General features: G+C 38.8%; 1 protein-coding gene across 3 annotated transcripts in view; it reads left to right on the top strand.

Moving 5' to 3' along the window:
• Positions 1 to 16,975, top strand: part of BANP (BTG3 associated nuclear protein) — a 213,492-nt gene that overhangs the window by 1,017 nt on the left and 195,500 nt on the right. The gene's annotated exons all lie outside the window — the stretch shown is intronic.

The following is a 16,975-nucleotide window of genomic DNA, read 5'->3' on the forward strand; positions in this document are numbered from 1 at the left end:
CATCTGCCTAGAAATCTGTCTACATCCACTTAGACATCTACCTTCATCCACTTGGATATGTACTTAGATATCTACCTAGACATCCACTTAGACATCTACCACTTAGCTATCTGCTTAGACATCTACCTTCATCCACTTAGACATCTACCAACATCTACCTAGAGATCTATAGAGAGAGTGAGCTGGATAGGTAGATGTCTACATTTTTACATATATTCATTTCCCATATTTCTGTTAGTCTCATATGCAGTAAAGTGGGGAGGGGGGGAGAGAAGCATTTGCTGTGTAAAATGTCCTGTGAAATCACAAATCTATTAGCGGGTGCGTGTATAGTAATTGAGATTTGTCTTTAAGCCCTGAATGCTTGTGTTTCCAGTTGTGTACTTTTAATAGTTTCTGTTCACACCATGAATTTATTTCACTGCATATTAAATGAATGCCCTGTAAGATATAACAGAATGAACAATTCTTAATTGTTCCTGAGATGTTACGGTGAACTTCAGTAAGGATGCCAGGCCTTGCCTTGGCCAGAATTCTGCTCAGACTTGGGTAATATGCTGAACTGCACATCAAGAAGAATGACATGATAAATGTTTAGGGCAGTTAAAAGGTTGAATCCAGTTTTGATGAATGGGAACATCCTTTCTGTTTCCAGGAGTGGGCATAATTTGTGGCTGTTCGTCCTGATTTCTGATTTATAATAACAGTAACAGCCTTTTAATATCTGGATCCAGGAATGTTAAACTCATCGGGTGGCTGCAATGCAGACCTAAAATGTTAAGGATTCTTAAACAAGCAATACTGTTATTAACACTCAGTGCTGCAGAAATCCAATGGATGCTAATTCACTGTCTGAGATGTTTAGCACCAGTATTCCACCAGTTTATATTCTGCTAAATTATTTTTTAATTTATTTTTTTAAATAATTTTTAATTATTTTAGCCTAAAGCATGTTTCATGGACATCAGTAAAGTGTTTCAGAAGCACATACAAGGAGTGTGTGCATGGGGGGTATGTATGTATATGCACACATACCAAAAAAGCATCCTGTCGGTGTTCTGATTCTGCTGCGATCATTTAGTGGGTGTATGGTTCAACTATGTAAGTCACATTTGCAGTGACTTGTATTGGCATCATGTAGGTTGTCTCTGACCCTTATTATAATAATTATTTTCTCCAAACTTTTCAAGCTGAGTAACACTTGCCCATGACAAATGAGATGGATTCACAGAACATCTGCATTTTCATTTTATCAGCATTTCCATGGTCTTGTATTTTTCACTGAAGTAGAAATTAGGTTTGGAATCCCTGCCATTGTTAAAATGCATACTTAAGGATACGTCTCTCAGTTACAGCAGTCATTTGATTTTTAAAAGAAGATCATCCCTTGTCGGTGGGAATGGAGGCACACTCAAAACCCCCCCCCACAAAAAAACCCACAAATAAAAAAAAAAAAACAAAATCCAAAAAATCTGCTTGTTTCAGGGTGCTGCAGAAAGACTTATTATAAACCAGCTAGCCAGCCAATGGGGAACATGTAGCTGGATTGTACGCAGAACTGCTGGCTGGACACTTTCATTATGTAGTAGTTATGTTATGCATGCTAAACTTTTGTGTTTCCAATAAAATCTTATTTTTGTCGATTTACTTTCTCTTGGTCTGCATTATGGTACTTATGATTTCTAACTACTGAAATCCTTTCTTTTTGGTTTACATATTGATTTAAAACAGTGAACACTTATCCTTATTTCCTTTTTAAAATAGAAATAAAATATAGGGCACAGTGTCTTTGAATTAAAAGAAGGGTCTCTCTGAGGTTTTGAAAAATGCTACCTTTAATTTTTTAACTCAGTCTGGCACCACAGCATCTAAAAGCATCAGTCAAAGTGCACAGTGTCTTAAAATTATTTTACTTTACACTGTATTGTGAGCCCATAAACAAATAACTCATGTTGACAAGCATTCACTGGAGAGGGCACCCTCTATAATTCCTGCCTGTGAAATGTAGTGTAAAAACTGTGTGTTTTTAGCTCAAGTTACTTTTCCTTAATTGTGAAATAATGAAACTATCTAAAAAACAAACACTTTTGTGTCAGTCATGCAGATTTGTAGAAGTGTAAAACAAGATGAGAAAATCAAAATAACACAACACTTGATGGGTTGGTTCATGTACCCATTGACAGATTAGTTAGTGCATGAACTTTTAGGACTTAGACCTCTTATTTTTTAAATAAGCTTAACATGTGATGTAAGCCCCCTCCCTTCCCCCCCCAAAAAAAATCACACTAGGAAAATGATGTAAATTCAGCCTGTGGTGAAGAACTTGATTATTTAGTGTCTTTGTGGTAATACATTGCTCTTCATTTATTCTTAGAATTTATCCTCAGGTAGAATTTAGTGTCAATTTTATCCATCTAATTTAATAGGAGAATAACATTTGTTTTTGAAGGCCTGATAATTTTAAACAGTGAAGCTCCCTTTTAGCAGTCAGAAATGGTCATTTACACAAGATAAATGTCTTGCTCTCACTTTTTAGTTTCCCTTTTCTTATCGGGAAATGAGCAATCAACTTAGTTCACCGCATATACATTTTGGCGGCTGCCCTTTTTCTAAATTAGCTTATTGGAGTCTATGAGGTTCAACTTGGTTTGACTGTTAAGTCATAAAACTGTAGCAACATACAGAAGCTTAAAAAGTGCACATGCTAGGAAGAATATAAGGACATATTTCTGTCCTGGAAGCATCTTGAGATGCATCTTGTAAATTTTTTTAAGTAAGTCGTATTGCATAAATATTTCCCGTCTTTCCTTTTGGAGTGTAAATACATCCTAATCTCTAGTCCCTATACATTTTTTTTTTTAATGGGAAATGTCTACTTACAATATAAACAGATGGACAGAGGAAATATTTCAAATCCTGCCTTTAATCTGAAGCGTTTCTCATTTGGAGTACATCAGGACTGTACAATAGGTTCCTCCCAGTTACAAGGCTGATATGCAGGGGCTGTATGTTGTGGTGTGGCTGTTCACTTTTTATGGCGCTTCGAGGCACCTGAAATGTGAATGTTATGGCCCTCTATGCTCTAAGCCTGCTTTTCTGGCACAAATAAGGCAGTTTTGAGGCAATATATATTTGTAGTACTTACGTTGGGCATCATGGCTGTGGGGTGATATTTCCCTGAGTTAAAAATGAGCAAGGTTTTTGTAAGACAAAACTCTCCCATGTGACCATAACAATGCAACTTTACCAGAATGACATTAAAATTTAGCATACAGGCTAAAAGCGTAGGGTTTTGGGTCTGGTTGTGGAAGGCCAGAATTAAGTGGTATATTTTATAGGGCTTCCCAGAGCAGATGAAATTCAGGTAGAGAACTTCTCCCTGGATAATAGTGCTAGTCATTAAAAGTTCTGCCTTTCCTACTTTTCAGCCTGACCCTGAACAAAGTATTCAGTTTAGCAGGGGTGGCCAGCCAGCAGCATGCGTGCCAGAAGTGGCACAGGCAGCCTCTGCATGTGGCAGATGGGGGAGGAGACGAGCGGCAGATCAGGGAGGAAACAGCAGTGCAGCAGATCTGGCGGGGGGCGGGATAAGGGAATGAAGTGATGCTTGGGGAAGGTGTGGGGCTAACTTGTAGCATGCCTGCCAAAAAGCTTGTTCCCCACTGGATAGTGTGTGAACGGTGGGCTAGAGATGATGCTGACCCTTGTAGTATTTGGTCTTGAGACTTTATAAAAAGATGTGTGTGATGTGAATTACTTGTGAATCACCTGTGTTGATGGTGACTGGTGATTACAACACTTAGCACTAGCTAAAGTTTCACCATAGTCTTTGGAGTGGAAACTGCTATCCTTTGAGCTACAAAGGGGAAATACAGGCACAAATAACCTTTATGAGGTGTGTGGGGTGGGAGGTACAGGGGTCGGTCAGATGATGGGATATATTTCTGGACACAGTTGCAATCTGGGAATGAAAGAAGAGAGCCAGTTTTAGTGATACAGTATATCTGGTCTTAAAACTGGAAAAAGGCCTTGTGTTTATCCCGACTTAATGGAAAATAATGTTCATTAAGTATAGAGAGCTGTTAGTATCAGCCTTGAAATATATTATCTGAAACCTTGAAAGTGAAGGGGGCTAGTGGATTTAAGGGCTGGAAACAATACCACACCATTTGCAGTGTTGTACAGTTAATGAGCATTGTTTATAGGGCTGTCAGCAGTGTGCTTCCAAAACTGACTAACTCCTTTCATTTTCAAGGCTTGTGACAGCTTTTGCCCCTTCTCCCTTTCTGTGTAGTTAGCTGGAATGCAGTTATGTGAAAAATAGACAACAGGGTAAAGGATGTTGCACTTTTAAGCAATTTATGCAGTCACCCAATATGCAGATAGCTAATGTTTGTTTCACTGCAAGAACCAGACAGTGGATCTGGACTGGTACTGTTCCAGCGAGGGGAATTATGCACTTATGTGATGTACTATATCTCTAAATAGGCAGTGAATAGAGCCCTGTGTGTTAGAACTTTTTGAATAGTTTTAATTGCTAATTTTAATAATTTGTCTAAGTAATATCAGAATCATATCACAGATATCAATATCAAGTAAAACTGCCCCATCTACTAAAAAATAAATCCAGTTTATTACAGTTTCAGTTTTCTGATGAAAAACCAAACAAGAATTTTTTTTTCAGTAACACTCAATAATGTCCCTATAAAACATATGAATTATCTCTTTAACCAGTTCTAGTATTTAAGCTGCAGTTAATATCAATTTTTCATGTGAAGCTTGCATCAAAGCAACTTCCAAATACATTAAATAGCAGTGTTCATTAATTTGTAAACTAAGGTGAAATTTGCATTAGCAGTCTTTATTACTTTCTTGGTGCAAACTTAGGATTTTCAGTGTGGACCAGTTTGCTCTTGGCCAAATGCATTTTCTCAGCACTCATCCATTTACCCCTTTCCATGTGGAAAGGTCCTAGCTTGCGTCCATGACTCCATCCTTCCTTTCCTTCTGGTTACTTCTCTGTAGGTTTGGAATAAATGTTGGCGAAGGATAAGTGAGGTTCCTGATAATGTGGCTCTCTTGAAGTAGACCTGGCTGAAGCAAGAGCTGGTGAAGAGTTGATCATAAGGTCATCATGTGAATGCCATGGTATCCATCAGATTTGTGAGCAGACTGAGCAGCCTTTCCCACTAAGGCTCAAAACCTGTCCGGTTCTCCTGCACAGGAAACAGTGTTGGGGACCTCTTCGGGGAGGAAGCTACATGGAGATTTCCATCCATGTTCTGTGAAAGACATTGGGTCGTACTTAGGTTACTGTATTCGGTAGAACCAGATAAAGATACAGACTTGATATTCATTATTTTCCTGTATGCTCAATCTTTTGTTATTAAGATGTCAACTGTAATTTTTAAAATGTAGAGATTTATTTTTATTTTAAATCCTTAAATTGTCATGCTGACATTGGGTGAGGTGGATAGTGGAAATCAAGAAGATTCAGCTAAAGGTAATGAAAAGTGTGGCAGTTTGTCTAAAGTTTCTTCATTTGGATAAATTATCTGCTGCAGGACCATTCATATTTACGGTCATTTTTGGCTAAGAGAAATCAGCTAATTTGTAACACTTCCAGGTAATTGTAGACACTCAGAAGAAAATAGAGTAAGGTAACAAGATCTCAGTACCATTCTTAAGCACCCACTCAACTTTTTAGAAATCCAGGGGCTTCATAAGAATGGAATAATTGAAAGAGCAACTGGTATGACCTTACCCCACAGACTGAGCTTACAAATGTAATTCATTTGGGACTAGGTATGGATAGAAGCTCAGTTTGACTGTTCAACAAGAACTTTAGTAAGTACTATATAAATAGTTACTGTAGTGAATATCTTTTCCCGAAGATTCTCTTGAATTTGTTTTAAGGGCTATACTTTTGGGGGGTTGTGTTGCCAGCTATGGGTTTGTACTTGACTTAACACAGTTACTTTTCTAGTGAGATTCAGTTATTAAACCACTGTGCGGCTTATATTGCAATCTGCTTTTTTGCCATTTCTGATGGCTATTTAAAATTAATAAAGTGAGGTTTCCACTTTAAGCATGTCAGTTAACATCAGAGATGCAGGTTTTTAGATCCTTAGGTAGTACAAAAGCGAACTGGAAATTTTAAATATGTGCTTGAGATCCCATTTTCAGAAAGTCAAGGCTGCTATTAAATCCTGAACTTATGTATACTCCTCAGACCATGTTCACATGAAAATGCCCAGCTATGCATCTGAAGCTTAAATGAATAAATGTATTTTTTAAAATATTTCTTTAAATTTGGTTTTACTCTGCTGGGTCGCTGAACTGCAATTGCCTTTTTATACTTATGCTGACGACTGTATTAGATGGTGAATTGTAACAGTGAAATCCTTATCAGTCTAAGTGGTACTGTCACAATTATGAGGCTGGTTGCACCTCCCTCTGTTCCCTTTCTGCTCTTCCAGAGCTGTCCCAGTTAAGTGTGAGGCTTCATGCAACATTTTGGGAATGAATGTCACAATATCTTAGTCCTGGGCCTGGGCTTGAGCCACAATACTTTTTATCAGCTATTGTTACTCTGCTGATCAAACTGAGTTTGGGCACTGGTCTCTCTTTCTTTTGTGAGCATGACTAGATGTCTGTAATGACCAAACAGCCTTCTTAACATACAAGTATTATCCTACTTGAGAAAAATTAGCATTTAAAGCAAGAAAACGCCTATACACAAGCCGTCTAACGTAAAGCTCATTGATGAAAAGGCAAGCCTAGCTTCTTGGTGTGGGTTGCTCCTCCCCTGTCACTGAAGAGCTGTTAAATTTCCATTAATGGGTGAAGCGTCTCTTACCTGTGTCACCTAGCTGTTATATGTTTAATCCTAACATTTTCAAGTGCTTTGAGAACCACCCATGGACACTACATAGACAAAACATTCACAAATACAAAATTCATAATTTTGGCTCCTGTGTAACTTATTTACATGACGCAATATCACAGCTGTTGAGCAAAGTTTTGCTTGGTTTATCTGTTCATTCACCCAACTCATCACTGTTAAGCAAGAAGATCCCCTTTGTCAGATGATCTGGCTGGCAACAATATGGTACAGAATTTGGGCTTAACTATACTTGTATCCTGACAGTTTCTTTCTGCTTATTATCACAACAAAATTAAAGAAAAGTAACTTTCTCTTTTATATCATGGGAACATTATTTTGTTGGGAATGTATGAAAGCACAGCAGGATAGTTTTCAATGTTTATATTGTGAACTCCTTGTAATAAGTGAGATGCTGTCTCTCTAGATTCCATTCTGGCATTCCTGGCAAAAGCACTGAAGCATCTTTTGGACGTGGGCTTTCAACTGTTCCGTGTGTGTTAAAACAGTATATCCCTTCCCTGAACACAAGAAGCATCAATGATTTTCATTGAGTGGAATGAGAGTATGTTAGTAATGGAGTAATGGAAACCCTTGCAAGCTAACTGGCATTTTTTTTAGTGCCAATAAAAATGGGTTAAAAAATATCCACAAACATACTCTTCAAATTGCATCCTTCACATTGGTTTAGGTCTATACATAGTTATTCTCAGGGGGTGACCATCTCCTGTATTGTGTTAGAAATATCATTCTCTTATGTGTTTATAGAAGTAGTCTAAATAGCTTGGGTGACTGAATTAAACGTTGTCCAGGCTGAACTCGCAGACAGGTTGTTCTTTGACCAGGGTGCACAAACACATTTCTGAATAGCAGACAAATTAGTATCTGAGTAGTGTTTTTTAAATCTTGGACTTTTTCCTTGCCACGAACATTCTTTTATACGAGTACTTCAGTTCACGTGGCGAGCCCTATAAGGTACGGTTAATCTTCCTTCCCCCGGCCCCCTGTTGTTGGTACACCCAGCTTTCCACTCCACTCGAACATTGCCACAACAGGATTGCTGATAAGAAATAACCACTGGGATGCTAGCCTCCTTTTGATCACTTATACGAAGCTATGAAAAATAAGCAGCCACTGTTGTTAACCCAGAATGTCCTTTCAGGTAGCAAAATGCTTTAGTATACTTGGAATGAAAGATAAAATATACTGGCGTTAGTTCCTGAGGTTTCTTCTTTCTGTTTATCAGACTACAGTAAAATCCTTGCATAACCCAGTATTTAAAGAAATTAGGAGTTGGTATTATTAAAGACTCTCCACCTGCTAGTTGGAAGCCCTGGAAGTATGTGACTCTGCCATGTTTCCGTGCATTGCCTTAGCTCTCGGAAAGGATGCCAAGGGGTTTGTTGGGGCTTTTTAAAAAAACATATTTGCTTTGACTTATTATAGAAACCTGAGCCTGAGTTAGTTAAAATACAGGGTTCATATACTGACTAGTTTCACCATATATGTGGAGGTGTGAATTTAATTTGTGCTGACAGTTGAGAATCACTGTCTTAATCCAAGGTTTGAAAACTCTATGCAGTACCTGTTTCCCTGAGAACTTAGGTCTGTTCTATACACAGCTTTTTTTTATGCTGTTATACCTGTGTTGGATGGGGGTGGGATCCTGTTTTTATCAGAATAGCTATACAAGTACAATCCTCCGTAGGGTTGCAATTCAACCAACAGAAAGGTACTTAAACTAGCATAGTGTATTTTCCTGCTTATACCAGCATCCACACTGAAGGAGAGGCATTGTATTGCCAACTCCTTCTGATATATTTAAAAGTGTATAGACAATACCTTAAACCTGCTGTACAAGTGGGGGAAAAAGTATAGCCACAGGCCCAGCAATATAAACGAATAAAACAGTTGCATCTTGTTTGTCATAAGCTATAGCTAGCTGTAATGTGTTGTAACTGGCAAAAAGTTAGCATTGCCATTCAGCTGAGTCTTCACACACGTTTGAACACCCTAACATTTGGTACGGCAGACAAATCATTTAAGTGATTTTTCTTTATTAAATCAAACATAGACAAGCATGGATGCTCTCCAGTGATACCCCTATAGTATGTTTCTTCAGCAAAACCAAGGTCTGATTTTAAGTTACGCTACTATACCTATGCTAGCTTTACCTGGTCTGGATAGCAATAGTGAAGACATTGCCATGCAGAATTTAGCATGTGTTACAATGAGGATAGTCACCCAGGTCCCCAGTAGTATTGTAATTTAGCTGCTAGCCAGTGCCAGAACCTGCATTTCTCTCTTCGGTGCTGTTTTTCGTGCTAGCTTCATCTAGTTGGCACAAATGTGTTGTCCTCTCCTACAGTCACCCCTTCATTTTGCTGTGTGGTCTTACTCCTAATGGTGGGTTCAGAGAGGAAAATAGTGCATTAGAAAGGAAATAAAGGAAAAGATGACTAAAATAGACGCGTACCAGGCAGCATGCAAAATGGGAAACGCTGTGAAGAGAAGCAGGACATTGAACCAGCAGAGAACTGTGGCAGCTTTCACAAGGGTGTCTGATTGCTCAGCTGGTTATGGGTTTAAACTGGAATAAACACTTTCCTTCCCAGACTTGCACTTCCGAAGAAATTCTCAAGATGCTTTTCTCCTAAGGCAACCCTTCCTGCTGCTGCTGTCTATTTTAGGGATTTGAACAGGAACCTCCAGGGCAGCATCTAAGCACGGTGTTATCTGTGAGATGAATGTATTCTACCTTCTTTTCTTTTTGAGCCTGTCTTGTGCCTTCACATTTATGCCAGTGGAGGTCAATGTCTTGAAGCCTGATTCCTATAATTTGGTTTTAGTAATGTATTGCTATCATCTAGACTCCTATTATTTGAGTCATTTTTTTTTAATACAATGTATGGTGTCAGTGATTTGGTAGTAGCTCAGTCCTGAAGGGTAAATAGATCAACACCTTTGGGTTATTACAGTTGACTTTTAGCCTGCATCCACAACCGGTGCCTGAAGAATAGCACATTAAATAAAATAATCTTGTTGCGAACAGTCATGTATTGTGACACCTGGCTTTTTGCCATCGCGATTTTTCAAGGGCATTTTTATCACATGTATATTTTTTATTCTGTATAGGAAAACCTAAAGATCATCTACCTTCTAATTTCTTAGCATTTTATACACAGCAGAGTTCTGTTGCTACCGGACATCTTTTTATGATATAAATAAAAGTTAAGTCATTGTGCTACAGTCTGGGAACTAACAGCTTCCTGGTATCTGATTAAAATTACTTTTTAATAATTCTGCATGTTGTAGTAGCTTTTATTGTTAAATAGTAATAGTAGATTTTATGGTAGTATCACTGGTGTGGTTTAAATATAGGATTTATAGCACAAACACACAGTGTAGCTATTTGCCATTTTTAAGGTAGAAAGGGGAAAGGAAGGGTAGAAGCTTAACTAGCAGGTTACAAATTTTAGTGTGTGTTTTATCTTTGCTGTTTCCTTGCAGTAGTAAATGCAGTGTGCAATCTGACTTGGTTCAAATTCTTGAGGTTTTGTGTTACATCAAGTTGTAGTTTCAACATGTTGAAACATAAAGTCTGTAGGAGGAGGCTTGGCAGTTGTTATATTTACAGTGCATTGACCTTAAACACTGTTAAAGGCCTGCTTTTTATTATGGTGTTTTCTCATTAATGAATGTTACAATATTGTGACACACACAATTAAATATTTTTGTTAAGGAATTATTGAGTGGTGTAGGAAGACTTGGGTACAGCTGCCAATTGGAGTGACTGTTCTAGAGAGAGAGCCAGGGCTTTGGGCTTTTAAAAGTTTTTACAAGTCAGAGAGGCAAGATTTGGAACAGAGGATTGATAGGGCCTGATCCTGCAGATGCTGTCCTACATGCTTAACTCCATATGCCCAGATGCTTGTAGGAATTTCAGATTACTCAGAGGGATTGCCTACATCAAGATGCTGAAGACTTATTGTTGCAGGGAAGCTTTGATGAAGTAAGGTGTGATTTTTAAGGTGCACTAACTATTCTGCAAAGTTCTTCTTGTGGATGTTCTTGTTCCATACCAAGGGCCTGATTGAAGTTAAGGTTACCCCAAATGGGCTTCTAAAGTAGACTAAATTGAATTGCACTCTTGTTGTGGAGTAAATGTCTCTACCAGGGAGTTGGTACTAAATACATTTTCTGGGCTATTTCTGTTCTACTGTACAGGCAAGCTCTCAGGAAAGTTAAGATGCGGAGTGAATGCTTGTTAAATCCCTCTGCAGATGGATGTCTTATTCAGAAATAAAGTACCCTTTATATTGTAGTTCAATCCTTTTTCTGTGCTGGTGCTTTCCCTTCAAATGAAGGTTATAAAATCTCATGGTATTCTGCAGGGACAAGTGCAAAGTCCTGCACTCGGCACGGAAGAATCCCCTGCACCCTACAGCCTGGAGACTGATGGCTAAGCAGCAGCTCTGCAGAAAAGGACTTGGGCGTTACAGTGAACAATGACATGGATATGAGCCAGCAGTGTGCCCTTGTTGCCAAGAAGGCTAATGGCTAAGGGCTGCATTGGTAGGTGTGTTGCCAGTAGATTGAGGGAAGTGATTCTTCCCCTCTATTCTGCACTGGTGAGGCCACATCTGGAGTATTGTATCCAGTATCCAGTTTTGCCCCCTCCCCTCCCCCTGAAAAAAAGGATATGGACAAGTTGGAGAGAGTCCAGTGGAGAGCAACAAAAATGGTCTGGGGGACATGACTTACGAGGCGAGGCTGAGGGAGCAGGACTGTTCTCAGTGGGAGCAGATGACAGAACAAGGAGCAATGGGCACAAGTTGCAGCAAGGGAGGTTTAAATTGGGTATTAGGAAAAAATGTCCTTACAAGGAGGGTGGTGAAGCACTGAGCATTGGAGCAGGTTCCCTGAAGAGGTTGTGAAATCTCCATCCTTGGAGGGTTTTAAAACCCAGGTAGACAATGCCCATTGAGCTGGTCCTGATTTGAGCAGGGGGGTGGACTAGATGTGACCTCCTGAGGTCCCTTCAACCCTCATTTTCTATGATTGAACTACTCTATATAAAAGACACTTTATCTCTGAATGCAACTGGCCACATGGGGATCATGCACTTTGATGCATAAATAGCCTGTTGTCTGGGAAGGTTTACCTGTAGGTCTAGTAGTACAACTATATTGGTGAACTCATTCAAGTATGGATAAGCCTTAAGCCTGCAAGATTGAGGCCATAATTACTAGCAGCCTTGTTGGATGTCCAGCCAATAAAAAAGGAGCTGATTGGCAGCCAGTGAGTCCAGAAGGAGGAAAACATTTGCAGCAGAAATTAAATGTATTGAGAAATGTGTTTTTGATCACTTCCTCATTGGATTTATTATCCTTTTAAAAATATGGAATTCGAAGACTTTGAAGACTGGGGAAGAAAAATGTCATACTTTTGATCTTGGGGGGAATTAAAACTAATTTCCTCCTCTTACAGATAATTTAAGCATGTAGTGGGGTTTGTAACAGCAGGGTAGTATGAAGAACATCAGTCATGAAAATTTTTAGAATAGAAACTTCTGATGTAGACACTTCACCTCTTGAAACTCTCTGGATATGTTTTTAAAGCACCCTATTCACCCTTGCCTGTTAATTTTAGAAATAAAATTTAGTTTTGTTTATGGTTTTTGTGCATTAGTAGAACTTTTTAGTGGCTTTTGACTATACACTTTGTTGGACAGATTTTAGTACATAAAATGCTAAATAAAAGCAAAAGGAAAGAGATCATGTGATCAACATATTTTAACCTATATATAACTATATAGCTATATCTATCTATATATCTATAATATATTTGTATTTTTAAAGCAACATCATGGAGAGGAAACAAAGTCAGCTTTACCTGTGATATTGTTGTGCTTTTTTAGGGTTCCAGCCTTTACTGGAATAGAGCTTTTAGTTCTAACTTGATATGAATATATGCTTTCAGGTGAAAAGCATGCTTACTTAAATATTCATAGAAAGCCAGACCAGTACTACTCTCTTTTCAGTCTCTGCACACTTTCTCCAATCACCAGTTTTGCTTTTCCTAGTTAATTGCAGTCTGAGAATATCAGGTATGTATAGAGAGAAGAAAAATCTTCCCAGTAAGTTGACCTTCTCAGCTTTGAGAAACAATTTATGGCAAATACACAAATTAAAAATGAAAAGGGAAAGAAAAAAACCCTGACTTATAAATAGATCACTATGTTGAAATGAAGAGTGGGAATCAAGAAAATAAAATTACTTCTAAATATCGACATCATTAGTATTTATTATTAACAATCCTTGGCTTTTTGCAGAGCATAAGGCTACTCAGAAGCCTCCAGTCTAGGTTTTGTATTTTTTCATTAACATTTCATGCAGATCAATCTTCATGACTTCAGTTAAATTCTAGTTTATAAATAAATACAGTTATATTCAGCAGCTTTCCTATTTTTCCTTAAAGTTTACATCCAGTTGCAGCACACTGCAGTAATCTCTAAGCAAGTGAATGGGAGGTGAAATCTGAATTGAAGGCCAACTGCTGACATGTTTTTCACTCCTTTAAGGGAAGCATCACTTGAAATTGTATCTGGAGGATAGTGTGTTTTTTGCAAACAAACAAAACAACCTCCTAAGAGTTTGTCTATTCATGGGTTATTCCAGTCTAACGTGATGTGTAGACAGTCATAGGTTGTAATGAGTTTTTTTGTTTTGTTTTATTTCTCAAAGTAGTTTAAGCCATGTTTAAAGCAGATTAATCTTAATTCTCATTCCACAATAGGAATGCCCATTCACCCAGCTTTAAGTTTTGCATACAGATTTGCAGGAAACACTGAAGCAAAACATATGGTGGTGAACAAACAGATAACATCGTGTGTCCTTTATCTTTCATTTTGCTTTAATGCACATGTATACTAGTTAGAAAGCTCCGATACTTATCGCACAGTCATAGGCAGAACATTGCAACACAAGAGGTGTTGTTTGTTTATTTTTTGCAGGACCATCTTAGAATAAGCAGAAAAGCAACTAGTAAGAGCAGCAGAAGCACTGAAAGAAACCACACAGAGAATTAAAACTGCAGATGAGACCTTGCATTTGCAGCAACAACTGGGGCTGGGGGATTGGGAAATGCATTTACAATTTTTAATCCTGTCTGTTGTCAAATAACCACCACTGGTCTTTGTTCCAGTTCTTAATCTATTTCCAGGAGCTGCTACTTAGCCAGCCCTCGTAGCAGAGTGCTATTGCAGCCATAAATGTTCAGTGGTTTGGACTGCTTAATGTTGCCCACAGATGAACACATGCACACTACAGTTTTAGACATTTGTTCTATTCATCACGGGACTAACACTATGTTGCATTAAGTTCCTTTTATTTAAAAAAATTCTACACAAACACAGTTTTTCCATGTAAAGAAGGAAAAGGAATTTTCTTTTTTCCTTGCTTAATCCTTTGCGGGGAGGTCAAGTACTAACAACAGGAAGTATCGGAATTGGGAACTCAGGTGGGAGATCAGACTGAATAACAGAGTAATGGGGAATAAAACAAGGAAGAAAGTCTTCTATGCAGAACTGCTAACACTCCTTCCTGTATCAGCTAGATTTTGTCTAGAGGTCGTCTATCAGGAATTTTCTACCTGCTTTCTGCATGTGAGATCTCTAGAGGACCGTTTGAGATATGTCACCATATGGTAGCAGATGGTCAGGCATTTTGAAACTACCATGGGTTTGTCATCATAGTGGCATGCAGGTCAATGAATCCAAATGAACTCTTAAAGTGGATTAGTTATGGTTTGTTTAAGCACTGTCTGAAAACACTCATTCAGAATTAAGTGACCATAACTTGTTTACCATAATTCACTTTGGAAGTGAAGTAAGCTAAATTATATGAAGGTCACTTTGTGTGGACACCCTTATTCAGAATTAAAGTTTTAGTGCAGTGTGACTAAGACACTTTAAGAATTGATTTGGATTCAGTTATCCCTATGCTGTTTAGTTCACTCCCAAGTGAACTGAAGTGAGCAAGCTGTGGCCACTTGGAAGTCTAAACAAAAGTATCCACATAGGCTTTTAATGCAGTTTAACTCATTCATTTGGAATTCAGAGTGACGTGAAGCAACACACTTTGTACTCAAAACATCTCTCAATTATACAGTTGATGCCATGAAAGATACTGCCAATAAAACCCCTGGCTCTTCTCACTTTACATTCACAGGGCAGTGAACACACTATAGAGATTTAAGAGATGAGCATTAGTTTCTCCATAATAACTGTCCGTGGGCCTGCTCTTACCCACGATTAGTAGGAGATAACTGTTTTCTCCATTCTGTGAGTTATATCAGTGCTGTCCACCCATGGGTAGGATCCAGTCTGTGGGCCTGATCTGGAGCATGGTGCTGGTGCAGCCAGGGCCTGATGCAGCTGCCTGGGGTGGGCTGGTCTTGTGTGGCTGCATTGGACCTGATCTGCTGCGTAGGACTAGAACCCGATCCCTCTGCATGGGGTGAGCCCATCCAGCTCTCTAGGGCTTGAAATTTGGCAGCAGAGGAGCAGTGATGTTGTTAATTGCTGCTGCTCCCCCATCGCAAAATTTCCAGACTCTCCCGGGCAAGCCTGTAGGCCAGACTAGGTGGCTCTCCAGGCTGGGAGTTGAGCACTCCTGAGCTAAACTGCTGGAATTCACACTTACTGTTGTATAGAGTGGACATGGACTCCTCTTGTAGGGTAGTCTGCGTGTAGTAAAGCTCCATCCGCTCTTAACTTGTGTTATTTTCTCACGTTTTGTCTGCAGACTGCATCACTTCAGATTTAATTTTTCTGAGCATACCTGTAACCTAATTTTGTCAGGCAAGTGATTATCTAAATACGATGAACTCTTTAACACCCTTTCTTTGTTTCTTCAAAACCAGATCCAGGATAATGGAAAGCTGGTTGATGCAAAATTTAAATGTTTGTAATTGACTGGAAAGGAAATTAATTTTATTTACACAGTTTGTCTCATCAAGTAAGATTATTGACTGTTAGAGGTTTTAGTCCTTAGTTTACTACCGTCTTTTGATCCTCCTACATATTCATAACTGTTCCCACTCAGATTCCAGGGCCATTTTCTCAGTTTGAAAAGAGATTTTCCTTGGGATCTTGGAAGACAAGGGATGTAGTATATCTCTGTGATTAATCATTTTGATGGGCTTATGTCTGAAGTGCTTCTGGGAAGACTAGCAATTTTTTAAATGTTTTCTAAATTATAGATCAGTGAGTCTCATGTTTCTAATAGCTCCTGTTATGAATAGGTGATCATTATTTCAAGAGGTCTTGCTATTTTTTGAGATGTTTTGTTACTGTAGAGAAGCAAGTGTGTTTTGAATACTTGTTTGTTTGAAGCAGATCTGTTACTACTCTTTCACAGCCTCTGTTCCCCTTCATCCTTTTTTAATTTTAATTTTTCTATGTTTGACAAAGATGGGTGCAAATTCTTTGAGCAAATCAGACTTGATCAGCATAGGCCTTTGCATCTGGAAAATATCAATCATTATCTCTGTCAATATTTAAAAGCTGACTGTAGTGGAGGAATTTGAAAAGTAGTGGAGAGCAGGTATATGAGGAGGGGAGCTGAGTGGAGGAAACAGGCTGTGCATGAAAGAATCAGAGAAAATCAGGGTTAAAAAAGGGATCTCAGGAAGTCATTTAGTCCAACCCCCTGGTCAAAGCAGGACCATTTCATGGGACCACTAGGGATCAAATTTTGTAAAACACGTAAGAGCCGTTAACACTTAAGTCTAATTCAAGTCCTGTATGAATCTTGTTGCACTGAAGCACTTCTGAAAATTTGCCTTGCATCTATGGCAAAACTTTCCGTGTTGCATTGTCATGACATCCCAGTCCACCCAAAGAGTAGTTAGTGCCTTTGGGAACCATTTATGTACTTGGCTCATGCTAGAGGGCTGCCCAGATCTTCACTCTTTCCCAGCTGTTGTACAAGCCTGTGTGCAGTCCTGGGTTACCAGGCCACCTGCATTTTTTTCATAAAACACCTTGATTTTCCAAAGCATTGCATGTTGTCTCCTGCGCATCTGTGT

Source organism: Crocodylus porosus, unplaced genomic scaffold (genome assembly GCF_001723895.1).
Source record: "Crocodylus porosus isolate Cpor-Errol unplaced genomic scaffold, CroPor_comp1, whole genome shotgun sequence".
NCBI classification, from domain to species: Eukaryota; Metazoa; Chordata; order Crocodylia; family Crocodylidae; genus Crocodylus; species Crocodylus porosus.